We start from the raw sequence: 19,250 nt of genomic DNA, 5'->3' as shown, positions 1-19,250 counted from the left end.
AATTACTAAAAATGGTCAAATTTGGGCTCAAACTAGAATTAGGCTTAGTCACTACTAACCAACTGAATCTACATCTCATCTTTCAAGTCATGCTTAAGTCAAACCATGATCTATTAAACACTTTCTTCCTTATCTAAATCAGAGTGAGTCAAAATTCTTTTTTTTTATCAAGTAACAAATTTTCAGCAATCAAATCTCCATCAAGTTGTAGAATTTTAGCAAGAAATTTTCACCTAATGCAGCATAATTTTATCTCCAATTCAAGCAAAAATTCAGCAATAATTGCAGTAGTAAACAAATTTCAAATTCCTATTTGAGCAGCAATTCTAGCAAAGCAAATTAACTATCTAATGCGGGAGATTTCTAACATATTTCATTCAGATTTTCACTAGATTTCATGCACATATTTAGCAAATTTCAAACGCAATCACAACAAATTTCCAGCCGATTTGGAGCAGATTTTCATGCTCTAAGAAGTTTATAAATTCAGGGGTTGAGAGCTAGAGTAAAAGATCTTTCTTGTGTATTTTTTGTTAAGTTTTTCTTTTGAGGAGTTGTAGTTTAAAATTCAGCATTCAAACTTGTAATTGTTTCAATTCAATTAGCAACAATAGAGCACATTCAAAGAAATTTCAATCTTTGTAAGTCAGCAAAGTTCATATTCTAATTTTCTTTTAGCGTAATCTCTTGTTTTTAGATTTAGATTTTATTTTTGAAAGAAGTATTCTACAACTCTCTAGTGCTAAATCTCATATTTATTTTTATTCAAGTTGTGTTATTAACTACTAAAATGAATTTCTAATTTTCTTCAGGTTGTAGACGAAGCTTGTTGAGAACATATTTCTTTTATTCTAAATCACTTATGTGTTCTTAATTGCTAAATAGGTTCTTCTTTCGTCTACTTTAAATTTGTTATTTAGAATTTAGATATTAGTTTTTTTTAAAAGGATACATCTAATGATTTAAAATTCTTACTTCATATTTTCTAAAAATGAAAGAAGAACGTAATTTTTATGAAAATTGAATTGTTCATTCAAAGATAATCTTTTGATCCACTAGTGATTGATTTCTTGGTGAATCGTAGAAAAAGAAGATATTTATATTATCTAATAGAAATGTGTTATTTACAAGTGGATTCGAAGACCTTATTTCTCACACTTGATTAAAAGAAATTTGCAACAAGGTTTTCTTTCTCCATAAATCTCCTAAACCCATTTTCCAACTAGTTTAAAATTATTTTTAAGATTTTTAAACACTTCAAGTTTTCAAACAAGTCCTCGTGGGATTAACACCTTGCATGCTGATCTATTCCACAGATTCATACACTTGCGAGTGTTACTTAATTTGTCACAACATGTGCCATGTGGGCTCGTGCCATTCACGTGTTTAGGATTGTGGGTGTTACATAATCATGGCATCATCAAATAAAACCTGCTAACATATCGATGCTCATATAATCCATCACCAAATAAATCATACTATTATTCAAATAAACCGGTTAACATATAAATATCTAAGTCCACAATAATATACACTATACCACTACATAATCTGGTAGGACCCGCACAAGCCACGACAAACTATCAAAATACAACTAAAATAACTAATACATGAGTGCACTATAATTTGATATTTATTGATACAATAAAGTACAAATATAACAAACAACGATACAACTTAATTTCTATACAAATTATGATCTATACTATCTCGCACTTATAGCTCACCTCATCATTCTAAAATATCTTCTCAAGATATCTCAAATCGCTATCATGTACCACATATCCGAGGTGGTTAGAAAAGAAATAAATAGTCATGAGCAAAAGGCTTAGTGAATAGACCTTACCTCAAATCAGTGATGTTAAATAGAGAGTAAATCATATACTCAATAATATAAATCACATAGGAGCATCATAATATGAATGAGTATATGAATGTATTCTCAATAATATATAAATAAAAGGTAGATATCATGTCATAACTGATAAAAGTATATAGTTCTCGATAATGTATAAACAAATCTCTTTGTCATACCATTATCATGACTCTCTCTCAAATATGACACATATGATGCATGCCGACTATGGCCTTGCTATGATAACAAATCTCTTTGTATGTTTTCAACATCTTAGTCATCAATATCATCTCTAAATATCATCATCATACAATACCACTAGCCACATATGCCCTAACGAACGCCATGTGTCCGAATGTCTCCTATGCACACAAACTAATGACCTTGCTCGTAAGGCCACAAGATCGCGACTATATCGAGCGATCAATCATCCACCAAGCGTGTCGTAACTCTCGCACCCACTCGGGTATCCTCACGCTTTCTACCAACTATCATATCAATAAATTTCATGCTTTCATTCTAAGTGACAAATCTTATGCATTTATCCAGTATGAAAACAAGTTAATGCATATAAGAAATTTAAGTGGAATAGGAGTCAAAAAAATATATATATATAATGCAATGAAATATCCAATGGTACATGTATCACATGCATACTCATACTATAGATTATCTCAACATAAAGTCATAATAGTATAGCCATCTCCAATCATCTCTTTATATCACCAATGTACTAATTTCACAGATTAGTCTATTCACATGAATGATAAAATATGCTTGATTAAAATCATCTTTAGATAAGATCGTATAATCATGTTGTAGGCCAAAACATGCATATACATAATTATATAATATATCCTAATTTAATAAAGGCATATAGGGGATAAGACTACTCACATCTGATCAGAAGACACGAACCACGTAACTCTCATATCTATCAACCAAGTGTCAACTCGTCGCTAGTAGGGTCCATAGGGTCTCAAATAAGGGGTTTGGGATCTAAAAATATTTCAATAACATGAAATCAACCATTTATCTAATTAAAATCCGTTCATATAAACTATGATAATTTATTAGATTTTAGAATTTCTACTTATAACTAGTTAGATTTATAATTATAAGTAAAAGTATAAATATAGATAAAAATCTAATTATGATCAAGTTATGGTTCTCACTTTATTTTGATTAATTAGGGACTTTGTAGTTGTACTTTATAAATAAATAAATAAATAAGCCTAGTATTTTATTTGTTACAAAATAATAATATATAATAAATTATCAGAATTACTTAAAATGTATATCATAAGAATATTAGTATATAAATCTAATAATTATAATTTATAAATCTATCTATTAATCTATTAGAAATATAAATAAGTAAATACAAATATTACCTATATTTATGTGTAATAGTTTATAATAGTATAATCATTAATTATACTAATTATAATTAATAATAATCATACTAAAGAATTTATATTAATATTGCAATAATTAATATCTAAATAATCTATTTGTAGTAATTAAGAAAGAAATACCTAACTAAATAAGTAAAAAATAATAAAATAAAATAAAAGAGCTGCCGCCAGTGTAGCACTAGCCTACTATAGTGCTGGGCCGAGCCCAACACTATTGTAGAAAGAAGAGGAGAAGAAGTAGAGGAAGAAGAAGAAGAAAGGAAGAAGAAGGAAGAAGAAAGAAGAAGAAGAAGGAAGAAGAAAGAAGAAGAAGAAGAAGAAGAGAAGAGAAGAAGGAGAGGGGCATCAGGCCAGCAGAGAGAGGCTCGATCATTGCTGGCCAGCCAGTGGCTGCCTTCTCGCCGGTGGCTCGGCTCCGATGAGCTTGAGCCCAAGTGAGTGAGAGAGAAAGAGAGAAAAAAAGGGAGAGAGAGAGAGAGAGGGTGAGGAGAAGGGAGGGGGACGACCGATCAGGTGGTCGAAGGCGACGGTCATAGGGGGAGAGAGAGAGGGAGAGAAATAGAGAAAAAGAAAGGGAGATAGAGATAGAGATAGAGAAGGAAAAGGAGGAAGGAGGAGGCTCACCAGCATCGGTAGTACGGTGACAACGGCGGTGGGTCGGCGATGGTAGCAGTAAGAGATAGAGAGAGAAAGAGAGTTTAAGGGAAATAGGAGAGTAAGAGAGAGAGACTGAAAGAGAGAGAGTGAAGAGAAGAAAAAGAGAGAGAGAGGCGGTGGGAGGAGGGGGAACGGCAGCGGCTGCGGCGGTATCGGGGCCCACCGTGCCAGCTGGCCCATACAAGTTGGCCGAGTCAGCAGTTGGGGGTGCATGGCGCCCTTAGCCTGCTCGTAGCTACATGGCACGAGGTCGGCCACGATATGGCCGGCCACATCGTGCCATGCACCAATTAATTTATGTTCTTTTTTTATTCAAATAGATTGTTACATTTTCCTTTCCCCCTTATAAAAATTTTGACCCGAAATTTAAATCACACTAGTATTCTCTTCTATTCAAATCGATAATTATCAAATCTATTTTTTTAAGATCCATAACCTAATATTGCACAACCACAAGTAACTTCCATTTAAAAATAAATTCCTACATCTAAGTTAGTCAAAAATCACATCGATAATACCACTGCTTTGCAAGAAAGCATGTACACTAATTCTATAATATAAAAAGTGTTGTCATCTATTAATTGTATCATGTTCTACTCCAAATATCTCAACTTGTTCAGATCTATCACTTTTTCTACTAATTACAACCATATAATACTAAAATGACATTATTACTTATGATTAACTAATACAACTTATTTAAGTAATGTAACGCCCCCGCACGACACGGGCACGTGCACGCCCACGCGCCCACACGACACGTGTGGTGTACGCGATAGGTCAGGCGGGGCCTGTTATGCACAGATATACTCTTGTGTATATATAATCATGATATCATCAAATAATACCTATTAACATAACAATGCTCACATAATCCAGCACCAAATAAATTATACTAATCATACTAACAACCAAATAAACATGTTAACATATGAATATCCAAGTTCATAATAATATAAACTAGACCACTACATAGTCTGGCAAGACCCACACAGGCCACGATAAACCATCAATATACAACTAAACAACTGATACACAAGTACACTATAATTTGACCTGTATTATACAAATCATCGTCTATACAATAAAGTACAAATATCAAATAATAGTACAACTCAATATCTGGTTAAACTATCTTCTATACCACCTCATGTCTATAGCTCACCTCATTTTTGCACTAAAATATATCATTAGGATATCTCAAGTCAGTATTATGTACCATAATATCTGTGGGGGTTACAAAAAAAAATAAAAAGAGAGTCATGAGCAAAAGGCTTAGTGAATAGACCTTACCTCAAATCAGTGATGTCAAATAGAGAGTAAATCATGTACTGGATAATATGAAACAGAAAGAGCATCATGTCATGAATGAGTATATGAATTTGTCCTCAATAATACATAAATGAAATATAGATAATATGCCACAACTGATAAAAATATATAATCCTCGATAATGAATAAACTAATCTTCATGTCATACTATCATCATGACTCTCTCTCAAATATGACACATGATGCATGCCGACTATGACCATACTATGATATCAAATTCAACCATATATGATGTATATTGACCACTCGATTATTTGATAATCAGATGATAAAGAAATCATCAATGTCAGCTCTATATGTCATCATCATACTAGACCACTGTGCATAGTCAACACCCGGTACCCGGTCTCAACATCATGTCCGAAGGCTCAGAGCATACTCTGTCACCCACAAGAGTATCTCAAATATAACCATACCTTGCCATCCGCTAAGGTATCAACATCCATTCAAACCGAGCACCCTCCTAGCTGATAGAAATCTCGTGAGGATAACTCACCACATATGCTCTAGTGAACGACATGTGTCTGAATGAGACTACATATATTAATCTAATAAATAATAACTAAACTATAAATAAATTTATAGGCAATATTTATAATTAAAATTAATAAATTATTATACCAAAAATACTTAGTAAAATTATATTAGTGAGTGTAAATTATCGAAATAATTAATTATTTAAATAGACTAGTTTACTTAATATTAGGAAATAATTATATATATAAAAAAATTTCCTTTGCTACAGTGCTGGTTGCAGAAGAGGAGGTAGGACCAAGAATGGAGAAGAAGAAGAAAGGAAGAAAAAAAGAAAGAAAGAAATAAAAGATGGAAGAAGAAGAGAAGAGAACGAGGAGGGGAGGGAGTGCGGACCCGGGTGTGTGTGTGAGAGAGAGAGAGGAGGGAAAGGAGCTCACCGACGCTTGAGGAGGTGGCAGCAGTGGTTTCCAAGGATGGCGGCGGCGGTAGGCCAGCCTTGACGAGAGAGAGAGAGAGAGAGAGAGAGGGCGGGGGGGGAGAAAGGGCGGGGTGGGCATGTGGCGCCTCACCACACAAGCAGCCTCATGTAGCTACATGGGCACGAGGCCGACCACGTCATGCCCAGTTTTTTTTTTTTTATGGTTGGGTTGTTACAAGTAAAATATCTCCTATGTACTAAATGTATACTCCGATTTCAAACATGCTCAATGAATTATCCCTCTATACTATCACTAATACTGGTAGAACAATAAATATATCTTATTTCAAAAACATCCAAAATATTTAACTCATGATTCTCTTTCTAGGCAAATTATGCCACTAACCTAAACATACTCACTATCATCCGATATTCTCATAAAATTTAGGCAATAATACAAACTCTCTTATTTAAAAGTGCGCTCATATGCTTAAACTATTATACAAATTACTAAACAAGTCAATATAAGAGATCACACCTATCCATATAAGACAATATCAACTTGTATTTATAATACATTTTTCAAAATAACATAGAGTTCATCAAATCCAGCCTATCAATGTTAATCATAATGCAACCTCAAACAAATTTATACAGCTTTCTGATTCTCCACATCATCTTCCTTCTTAATTTGTAATATCAGAATGGTTAAATTTAAACTACTCAAGAAACATACATGATAAAAATTTATATTGTTCTTTCTATCAATTGATTTTCGTATCTAAACTATCTATTCATCGATCTATATAGTTCCAATCCAATCCAATCATGATCAACTCAATAATCATTGCTAAAGAAATATATTCCTAGTACATTCTGCCAATTAATCCAACAATCTTTCTAATAACTTGACAATATAGCACTCCATTCATAATATCAATCCATATGCAATGGCTATGAACATATACTCAATAACATCAATATAGTATTAGGTAACTAATACAGTTTTAAGTATTTACTAATCTATCATACTCGATCTTTAAGAGTACATACATATAATTTAGATAAATCCACAAAAGTAATGTCCATCAACTAATAAGCTACTAAGATCAATCTCCTAAGTTATTCATGCTATTATGATCTGATCTGCCAATAAAATAGCTGAAATCAATTTATTCATATGGATAACAAGACGCCTAAGAATAATAATTATCAAAATTAGTAACATACCTTCTTTATTATTTTAAATCAACTCATATCCTCAATTTTATAATTCATTAAAAATCAAAATTTTATAAACTATAATAGAATTATCAATCCTATAATCATCATCTCCAAATTAGATATCTTTATCTTAAAACTCAAATACAAACTATAAATCATTACAATTATTAAGCTCAATCTCATCATTAAAAAAACCGCTTAATAACTTATGGTAATAATTTAACATGTAAGCCAACGGTTATATAAATGCTAATAGACCACTTTCTATATATCACTATCTATTTATCATTTAGCAGCATAATAAACATTCATCAATACACTTTATATGAAAGATTATAGTCGTTTATATTCCCTTCGTTACCGTCATATGAAGTAATTAATCTAACTTTCAAATAATCTATCAGTCATAATAGATGATCATATTTATAGGTTCTATGAATAACTCTATCAAGCAATCTCTCCTATTAGTATCCTTAGAAACAATTAACATGACAAAACACATAATATCTCAATTTAACAGCTATGAATAAAAACTAACGTATCTTATTCTAATTAAATCACTTACACCTCATACTCCTCAAGAGTCCCAACCTAATATTCTATCATATCCTCTATACAAAGTCCACCACATATACTGAACAATTTAATTCTATAGCATTGCCCAAAATTATTCTACAACATTATTAGTACCACATAATAACCGTAAATCAATATAAGTCTACATATTTTTGACTCAAATCTAACATCATCAAAAACACACAATCGACATGCTATCACATTCTTATCCTCTAAATCAATGTCATAACTAAACTAGTAATGCGCTTTCCACTGTCATACTACCTATATCATTATCACCTTATACTGTTCATCTCATTATGAAACTTCCACTTAATCATATCCACATAATTAGCAGTTTCTAAACTAAACTCACTTTCATGTCATCCAAACATTACATTAAATCACAACTACTAAAATCATTCCTAATCCGTAATCTTTGTTCATGTTATATTTGCTATCTTTGTTATCCTCTTTGTAATCATCAAATTAATAATGTAATAGAGACGATAAACACCTATTTGCTAGTATAATCAGAACTTTTATAACTACTACCTCAAGCATCTTGCGAAGATAATCTATCATGTCAATCATCCTAAAATTTTATAATCCCCAATCATATCATATTGTCTGACATCTTTTCACAGTATAAAATCATCCAACTATAATCAATGATTAGAATCCACACAAAAATTTAAAATAGTCTTCTGCACCTATACCTTTTTACATCATCTCCTAATCCCAAGTGTATCCATAAAACAATAAAAATCTAAAATATGCAATATTTGTTTAAAATAAGCTCCAATCTACTAATAATAATCCTTGTGCACAAAATACATATCTCCACATGTTTATGAATTTCTACACTTTACCACATCATATGAACATTATACATCTCCAATATTAGATTCCACAGACTGTAATACCTCAACATCAATAACATCAATGCATAATTTAGTAACATTTCTTCCTATTCATGAGTAGCTCAGATAAATTCTCAATATACCAATATCTAAAATTATTTCTGTCAATATTGTCAAGCATTAAATTTAATAATCTCAACATTATAACTCAGGCATCTATCTCAATCAATTAATATCAAATTCATCGAGATTGACTACTAGCACAACCCTAAACAAAATCGACAACTAATGTACTTAATAGTTTGCCAGATCATCCTTAAAGCTTAGGCTCTAATACCACATATTCTATAACCCCCCCGTTCGACACGGGCACGTGCACTCCCACGCACCCACACCGCACGCACGATGCACGTGACAGGCCGCATGGGGCCCGTCACCTACTAACATATCCATGCTCATATAATCCATCACCAAATAAAACATACTATTAACCAAATGAACCGATTAACATATAAATATCTAAGTCCACAATAATATACACTAGACCACTACACAATTTGGCAGGACCCACACAAGCTACGACAAACTATCACGATATAACTAAAACAACTAATACATGAGTACAGTATAATATGACATATATTATACAAGTATTGTCTGATACAATAAAGTACAAATATAATAAACAACGATATAACTCAATTTCTATACAAATTATCATTTATACCGTCTCATAGTTATAGCTCACCTCATCATTTTAAAATATCTTCTCAGAATATCTCAAGTCGCTATCACGTACCACATATCTAAGAGGGTTAGAAAAAAAATAAAAAGAGTCATAAGCAAAAGGCTTAGTGAATAGACCTTACCCCAAATCAGTTATGCAAAATAGAAAGTAAATCATGTATTAGATAATATGAATCACATAGGAGCATTATGACAAAAATGAGTATATAAATACATCCTCAATAAATATATAAATGAAAGGTAGATATCATGACATAATTGATAAAGTATATAATTCTCAATAATGTATAAATAAATCTCCATGTCATACTATCATCATGACTCTCTCTCAAATATGACACATATGATACATGCCGACCTTGACTATGTTATGATATCAAATGCAACCACATATGATGTACATTGACAACTCGATAATTAGGTAATCAGATGATAATGAAATCATATGCATTTCTCAATATCTCAGTCATTAATATCATCTCTGAATATCATCATCATACTAGACCACTATGCACAGTCAACACCCGGTACCTAGTCTCAACATTATGCTCGAAAGCTTAGAGCATACTTTGTCATCCGCAAAGAGTATCTCAATCATAATCATACCCTACCATCCGCTAAGGGTATCAATATCCATTCAGACTAGGCATCCTTCTAGCTGATAGAAATATGTGAGGATAACTCACCAAATATGGCCTGTCGAACAGCATATGTCTGAATGTCTACTGCGCACATAGACTAACAACCTCAGATGTAAAGTCATAGGATCACTACTACGTCGAGCGATCAATCACCTACCAAGCGCGTCCTAACCCTCGCACCCACTCAGGTATCCTCATGCTTTTTACTAACTATCCTATCAATTAGATTTCATGCTTTCATTCTAAATGATATATCATATGTCATTTATCTAATACGATAACAAGTCAATACATATCATGAATTTAGGTCGAACAAGAGTCAAAAGAAATATATGATGCGATGAAATCTCCAATGGTACATGTATCACATGCATACTAATGTTCATCTATCACATGCATACTCATGTTCTAGATCATCTCAACATAAAGTCATAACAGTATAGACATCTCTAATCATCTCTTTATATCATCAATGTACTCATATCCCAGATTTGTCTACTCATATGAATGATAAAATATGCTAGACTATTGCAGAAAGGAGGGGAGAAGAAGAAAGAAAGAAGAAGAAGAAGAAGAAAGGAAGGCAAGAAGAAGCTGAGGAAGAAGAAGAAGAAAGGAAGATGGAAGAAGAAAGAAGAAGAAGAAGAAGAAGAAGAAGAAGAAGAAGAAGGGAAGGAGGGGCGCTGAGCCGATGGGGAGGGACTCGGCCGCTGTTGGCTAGCCAGCAGCTCGGCTCAGACAAGCTCGAGCCCAAGTGAGAGAGAGAGAAAAAGAGGGAGAGAGAGGGGGAGGAGAAGGGAGAGGGGCGACTGATCAGGTAGTCAAAGGCAACGGTCATAGGGGGAGAGATGGGGAGAGAAATAGAGAGAGATAGAGAAAGAGGGAGATAGAGAGAGAGAGAGAGAAGAAGGACGAGGAGGAAGGAGGAGGCTCACCAGCATCGATAGTACGGCGGTAACAATAGCGGTGATGGGTCGATAGTGGTAATAGTGAGAGATATAGAGAAAGAGAGTTTGAGGGAAAGAGGAGAGTGAGAGAGAGACCGAAAGAGAGAGAGTAGGGAGAAGAAAAAGGGAGAGAGAGGCGGTGGGAAAAAGGAGGAACGGCGATGGCTGCAGCAGCGTCGAGGCCCATTGCACCAATTGACCTAGCCAAGTTGGCCGGGCCGGCAGCTAGGAGCGCGTGGCTGCATGGCACGAGGCCGACCACACTATGGTCGGCCACCTCGTGCCATGCACCAATTAAATTTTTTTCTAAGATAGATTGTTACACCACATATTATTAATGATGGATTAATGGTAGAATTAATTTAGTTCAAAGAGTACTTTATTATCATATATTTACTTATTTAAATCTATGAAGAGAAGTGAATAAAAATTGGCTATAAAGTGAGTATCACTATTGGATATTTGAGAAATGTTAGTATGATATATAAGTATCAAACTTCTTTTGGGCTTTGAGCCCCAAAAATGTATATATTTTATGGGTAAATGATACTATTCAACTTAATTTACACACACCCGCTGCCCGGCCCGGCTTAGTTCCATTCACGCTAACGGGTTAAGTATGTTCGATTCTGGTCTGGTTCAGGTTGGTTTGATTGGTTGAACCTGAAGTGGTGTGTCCTTTCAGATTAATCAGTTTCATTCGTGGCCCGATCTAACCCTCCATTTGCATCCCTTCGTCGTGTCTGTTTACTACTATAAATATTTCATTCGTGACCAAATTTATCAATTTGCATCCCTTTGTATTATTCAGGTTCGACAAGGCATTCGAATAGCTACTTTCTTTTGAGTGCAAGACAGTTGTTATGTCCTAGGAGACTGACATCCACTGTTTTAGAAGCAATCGGTGGAGGGCAAATTAATTTTAAGGAGATAATGTCCAAAACTAGACTCGACTATATAAAATTTTATATTTCGTAATCTGTAAATTTATTTACTTCTTTTGGATCAGATTTCTTGAGACTTTTGGAATCAGATTATTACTGCCAACATTTTTAACTCTTGAACTATCATTGTTCCTCAAGTACACACCCAATTTTTTTTTCAACACATAAAAATCTGATTTTAAGAACTTCTGTAGATATTATTTTTTTAGATCAGGGAATCTATGAGGATAGTAAAAGTTTATAGCATATATGTAAAAAATGATAATAGTTCAAGAGGGGCTAAATGTAATTATCGTTAAATATAATTTTGTCATTATTGATCCATATCACGTTGTTTGTACAAGAGGAGTTTACCCGACGTTGGAAAAGAGTAGCGTGACAGTGAGCTCACCCTCTACGAGTGATTAAAATTAAAAAACTACCGGGCAAGACACTGCCGCGGAATAACCGACAACTTTCGACCGTGCATGATATCATTTTTCAGATCCCGTCCACCGCCATGGTATCCGACGCAGCGCCAGAGCTGCATGATAGTAACACCAAGCCAGCACCACTTGTCAAATTGCTTTGATTTCGGCCATTAAGTTTGTTGCTGTGGTAGGCTCTCCTACTCATCCATTCTGTAGGGTTACAACGTTGCATGACATTAATTTGGGAGAGGACGTTGACGTACGCTTTTATTTATTTCAATTATTTAGTTGGCTTCCATCACTTCTGGGTGAAAAGGATATCTCAGTTTAATTTGATTTTCTTCCCTCTCGGGTGACATAAGAAGGCTTAAGCTTTACAGTTTATTGGTATGGAATTGACCGTAGTACACCTCCGGAACATCATGGAGCTAATTGGCTTCACGATGAGCTTGACTGCAGCTCGAAGGATCATCTCCAATTGTATTTGTGATCTAGAAATATCAGATGAAAAAAGAGTAGAGATTGGAAGAATTTCTAGTTAAGACTATTTTAGTTAAGTTACAAGATATGTGCATACTTAGTAAGCTTGACAATAAAATAAGAGAAAAAGAATCCTAAAGACCTCAAAGGAGGTTAATTTCTTTACCGTGTTCATTTGTGGAATAAGGCTTATGCTAGCATTAGTTTTTTAATTACCAGAATAAGAGAGCTACTACCAGTATAAGTTATTCTAATGTTTAGTTCAATACTACTATAAAGAGTAATACTTATATTTAATGTGATATAAAGTTAATATTAAAGTATTGAAGAATAATAAATTTGTACTTGGAATTGGTGATGTTTTACACCAAATGATGGAAATACCTTGAGCATTTATTAATATAGTAGCTAGTAGTAATTAGTATATTTTTAAAATAATATTATTTTTTATTACAGTTGCTAACTTAATGAACTCCATATACCCACATTATATTATATTTAATACATACTTTCTCGCATTTCCTCTCATCCTAAAAATAAAAAATTACAGCTACGCACTGAACCCTACTTCTTTACAATCCCAATTTCTGCACATTGTCCCCAACGATATATGGCGAGTTCGAGACTAATAATCGTACAATTTTACTTTGAGAAGAGAGTCATAAAGAAAAGAGGCATCATTCAGGCCAAAAAATCTCATTGAAGATCACTCAAAGTGAGGATTGTGTATTAAACTTCCTCTATATAAAAAATTTCATAAGATATTATCTCAAGGGTAAAAAAGGCATGCTTACAACCTTAAGAGTCACCAAAGTTAGGTATTAAGTACAAGAAGCAGTATTGAAGGGAGTCAACCAAAATGCCATTAAGAGAATTGTGGGTAATAACAATCATGTTGTAAGTAATTTATAACAATTGTTTTTATAGTGCTTAGTTTGATCTCATAAAAGATATTTATGATTTTTTTACCTTTGGTTGTTAAGAATTTATTTCATGTTAAAATCATTTTGTTTGCTTATCCCTTGTGTTTTATAATTTTGTTGTCTCTTATCCTTCTAAGTGATATAGATCTTTTGGAGGTGATTAAGTATTTTTACAATCAACTCGGGATCTCACCATCGCCCATGATCAAATGCAAGATGAGGAGGGCGGTAGTGCAGTTCGATTTGCATAACCACTCTTTGCAACTACATGGAAAATGTGAATTTGCACTATTTCGATGTCTTCTCCTTTCGATTGTAACATGTACCAATTGCAATGGACCAAAGTTCTTTATTCTGCAAAGAGTAAATCTACATCAATGGATAAATGCACTAGGAAATGCTACTTTGTCCTAGGTAAATAAGTATACTACATTTACTTGTATGTTACAATTACTGTAGATTGTGTATTGTGTAAAAGAAGGTCATGTGAAAAAAATTTGAGTTGTTCTCGCAGTGTGGGGTCATAACTCCACATATCTGCATAGTGTAGGTGTAACAACCTAGCCTATATTAATAAAAAAAAATGCCATGTAGCAGCTGGTAGCTGACGATGCCACGCACCCCAGCTACTGGCTCAGCCAACCTAGCTAGGCTAGCTGGCACGGTGGGCCCTACTGCCGCCGCAGTCGTCGCTAAGCCCCCTTCCATCGCCTCTCTCTCTCTCTCTTTAAATCTCTCTCTTCTCTCTCTCTTTCTATCATTTTCTTCTCCCCATCAACCTCTCTCTCTCTCTCTATCCTTAGACTGCCGACCTGCTACCGCCACCTACATCGACGCTAGTGAGCCTCCTCCCTCCCTCTCTCCCTCCCTCTCTCCTTCTCTCTCTCTTTCTTTCTTGGGTTCATCGGAACCGAGCTGCCGACGAGAAGCGAGCCCCTCCCTACCGGCCCGACTCTCCTCCTTCCCCTCCTCTTTTTCTTCTTCTCTTCTTTCTTTTTCTTCTTTCTTTTCTTCTTTCTTCCTTTTCTTCCTTTTCTTCCTCAGGTCCCTCCTCTTCTTTCTTTCTGCAACTACTGTCAATGCTTTTATTTATTTTATTTTATTTCTGTTTATTCAATTATTTAGGTATTTCTTTCTTAATTAATATAAATTGATTATTTAGATATTAATTGTTGTAATAATAATAGATATTCTTCAGTATGATTATTATTAATTATAATTAGGTATAATTAATGATTATACTGCTACAAACTATTACACATAAAATATTGGTAATACTTAAATTATTTATTATACATATATCCATTAATATGCTTATTATTAATTATAATTAGTAAAAATGAGTGATTAATTATGTTTTATATTCTTACATATAAATATTGGTTTACTTTATATATATATATATATATATATATATGATAGTTTGTTGTGGCCTGTGTAGGTCCTGCCAGAATATGTAGTAGTCTAGTGTATATTATTATGGACTTGGATATTTATATGTTAACATGTTTATTTGGTTAATAGTTTGATTTATTTGGTGACGGATTATGTGATCATGGATAGGTTAGCAGGTTTTATTTGATGATGTCATGATTATATGTGCACAAGAGAGTATCTGTGCGTGACGAGCCCCGCCCGACCTATCACGTGCACCATGCGTGCCGTGTGGGCGCATGGGTGTGCACGTGTCTATGCCGGGCGGGGGCATTACAATTCAGGTGGCATCAAAGCTTAGGTTTAAAGATATAGTAGTTGTCAGTTTATTTTAGTTGTCAGTTTATTTTAGGTGGCAAACCATCAAGTATAGTAGTTGTCAGTTTATTTTAGGTTTATGCTAGTAATTGATTTTTACGAGTGGAATATTAATTGGTTGAGATAGAGTTCTAGGTTGTGATATCGAGATTATTAAGTTTTGATATTTGACAATATTAATAGAAATAATTTGAGATATTGGTAATATTGATGGAAATAATTTGAGATATTAGCATATTGAGAATTTATTTAAGCAACTAATGAATAGGAAGAGATAATACTAAATCATACACTGATGTTATTGATGTTGAGGTGTTATGACAACAACGTGGCCGGCCATAGTGTGGCCGGCCTCGTGCCCCTGCAATGGGGCAGCATGGGGGGGTGCCACACACACCCTCGCGTCGCCGCAACCAACCGGCCTATGAGCACAACGTAAATCAGAAGATCCAACTCGCATACGATCCAACCACATGGGTTAAGTTGAGTCAAGTTAGTTAATTAGCTTTGTCTTGTTATTTTAAATTTCAACTAAATCAAATATTTCACATGTGGATCCAATCCGCTAGAGATTTTTACTCCTATAAATACGAGTAGTCATATATTGATTAGGAGAGTCATGGAATGAAGATTAAGTTAAGTTATTTTATTATCTTGTCTTTATCTTTTACCATAGTCTGTTAAATCGTCCTTATTTTTCTAGGAGTAGATCATAGTGGTAGAAACATTTCAACCTTTCAAACCCTAACCATTTGCCTCTACCAACAGCCACCCTACCTTACAGCAGTCCACCACCACCCTTCGATGACCAATGCAACATCAGCTTATTAACGTTCCGCCCCATTCCTTTAGAAACCAGATACATTAGAACCCCAACATCCAAGGTTACCTCCATACAAATATAATTAGTCAAAAGGGAACAAACAGTTTTAACAATCTTATAGTAGAACACTAGTATTTCTCTAGAAGAGTCCTAACTGAGGCTGCATTTGCAGCAAAATGCAAGAAAATAGTTAATTTTTCATTTGATGAGATGTGTGTATTATTGATGGCTCTACCTAGTTCTAATTCTTAGTGTAAAAGTATAAATAATCTATTACTCATTCAAAACTCATCAATGAACCAATTGTGATGGCCATTTAGCATATCCAAAATAAGATCATAGCCCGAAAATGATCTACCTCTACTTAGCATAGATATATGACATGAGTATGCCACAATGGAATTTCTTGCCATGCATCATGATGAGACTAAATTCATCGAATTCACCAGAATTAGGTGTCTAGGCTAGAAAGTGACAATAGTGAAGGGGTAAAGAGTGTTCCAATTGAAGGGGTTCTTTCGATGCTATAATCACCACCCATTGGTCTTCATTATCATCCTATCAACAAACTCGTATGGTTGTGTAAAAGTGCGTGCCATTGTGGTCATACATAGGTTATATAAAAAAACACAAACAACTAATTAATCAAACGAGAGTAATGCATTTTCATTTATACAAGTCCACAATATAAAAATAAACAAAAAAGATGAAAGAGAATCAATGTTAGATCATTCATGTTGCAATCTATACACATCCATATAAAATACAACTCTTCATAAAACTAACATATTATAGGAAGAATTTATTAATAAAATTATCTTCAATCAACTATGTCCAGAACTACAAGTACTAGTACGAACTTGATCAAAGTACTAATCAAATTCTCTTTCTAAATTTCTCACGATTATAGGCTTCACGTTGTAAGGTTTTTGTGGTGTAATTGGTGGTTCCTATCCCATCTTAATGTGTACCTTTTAGTTGTATGCATGAGTAGTACGAAGTCCCTTCCAAATTGATCTACAACCCACATTATTAAAAGCATTGGTAAAAAAAAATATAGTTTATCTGCGTCCAAATCCTAGAGTTCATAAGCTAATTGAGAGCATGTGGCGGTATTATTACCTACAAGGAAACCAACTTCTTCGAAGTGTACAAGGGCCTTCTCTCGACATTTGCCATATTTAGATGTTATTTAATTATTGAAAAAAATATAATTAGCTATAAGCTTATATTGTAATTGTATATAGAGAGAGAATAAATAATAAGATGAAATATATGGTACATTCTATACATTTATCATCATATTCAAATTTTCATCAGACAATGCAACAAGAATATGGTTGATGTGATCGCAAGCCCATCTACTTAAAGCCTTGTAATTTCGATGAGATTCATGTAGGGCTTTCCATCTATTTTTTAAATGCTCGACATTAATTTCCCTGTTGATCGTTATGACATACACTTTTGTTATTTCCTTCCAACCATCTTTGGGTATAGCTCTTACCAGACTTTCTCCTTGCATCATACTTTTGATGACAATCCTGCTAAGTAGTCTAGTTGTCAATCCTTTTGCTAGAGGACCAGAATTCGTGTTTTCTCAACATTTCTCCTTATTTTTAATATAATTAAGAACAATTATTTTGTAAAAATGGGTTGGAGTAATAATAAAAGTCCACACTGTATGCATACTATAGGCTCGCACTAACTACCAAAAAATTCATATCTATGTACTTATAAATCCATACTATATAATATATATCTGTAATATATAAAATAAGTCTGCACTACATACTATAAGGTTACACTAACTACCCAAAAATTCATGCGAGCATAGTTATAAATTCGCACACCGTAGTATAAATCTGTATTTACAAAAAAGAAGAAGCACCAAGGCATATCACTTAAAGGATAGAAATATATCTCTAAAAAAATGATACATTCATGAAAAACATAAGGGAAATAAAAAAAATTAGAAAACAATAGAAGCGGCAATTGCAAAAAGAAATTATTTTTGCAGATTGGAGGTCAAGGTAGCAGATCTACTATTAGAACAGATGGACATTAGTAGATCGTGCAAAAGGAGGGATTGTCAACCTTCTGTGTTTTGTTCCTTGTTGGTAGCTCGTTGATCCAAAAGGATCACCTCAGTTGCCTCTTGTTGCTTGATTAGAAAGATGAGAGTGCACTTGCAAGAAGAGTGTGCAAAGCATACTCATTGTTCTTCATCGGATGAGAGGTGTGTAGAGGATGAAGAGCTCAATGGTGAGCTTGGTGAAGGAAATTATGGCTGCCTTTGGAGAGAAAGAGAGGAAAGCGAAGGAATCACAGCTGTAGCTGATATAACCGGTAATTATGTGCTATCATCTCAAAAGGGTAAAATTATAATTTTAAGTTATTTATAAATTAATTTTTTTAAAGTTACATAAAATAAGATGAAAGAGAATATTGAATTAGTATAAGTTGTTTAATTACTACACTAGAATATAAATGCTTATTCTAGAATAAGCCTATTTCCTATTTTATAAGTGAAAGAGGATTTACTTATTTGATGAGGCAAATTTTCATTATGCCACTAAAACAACCTCTTCAGACCAAATTACAATTCTATTGTCCAACAAGTGATCAGCTGTTCGTGAATTGATGCCTTTTATCAAAAAATCCTCCCCAGCCCCAAAAAAGAATAGAAAGTTCATCATAGATCATCCAGATCCCCTAGGCTAATCGCAATCGTTCTTGACCATTACCGTCCCTTCCCTTTTGAAGATAATATACATGTGATTATCA

Source organism: Typha latifolia, chromosome 3 (genome assembly GCF_019914945.1).
Source record: "Typha latifolia isolate L0001 chromosome 3, TyphaL0001v2, whole genome shotgun sequence".
Lineage (NCBI taxonomy): Eukaryota > Viridiplantae > Streptophyta > Magnoliopsida > Poales > Typhaceae > Typha > Typha latifolia.
This window is presented reverse-complemented; position numbering follows the sequence as displayed.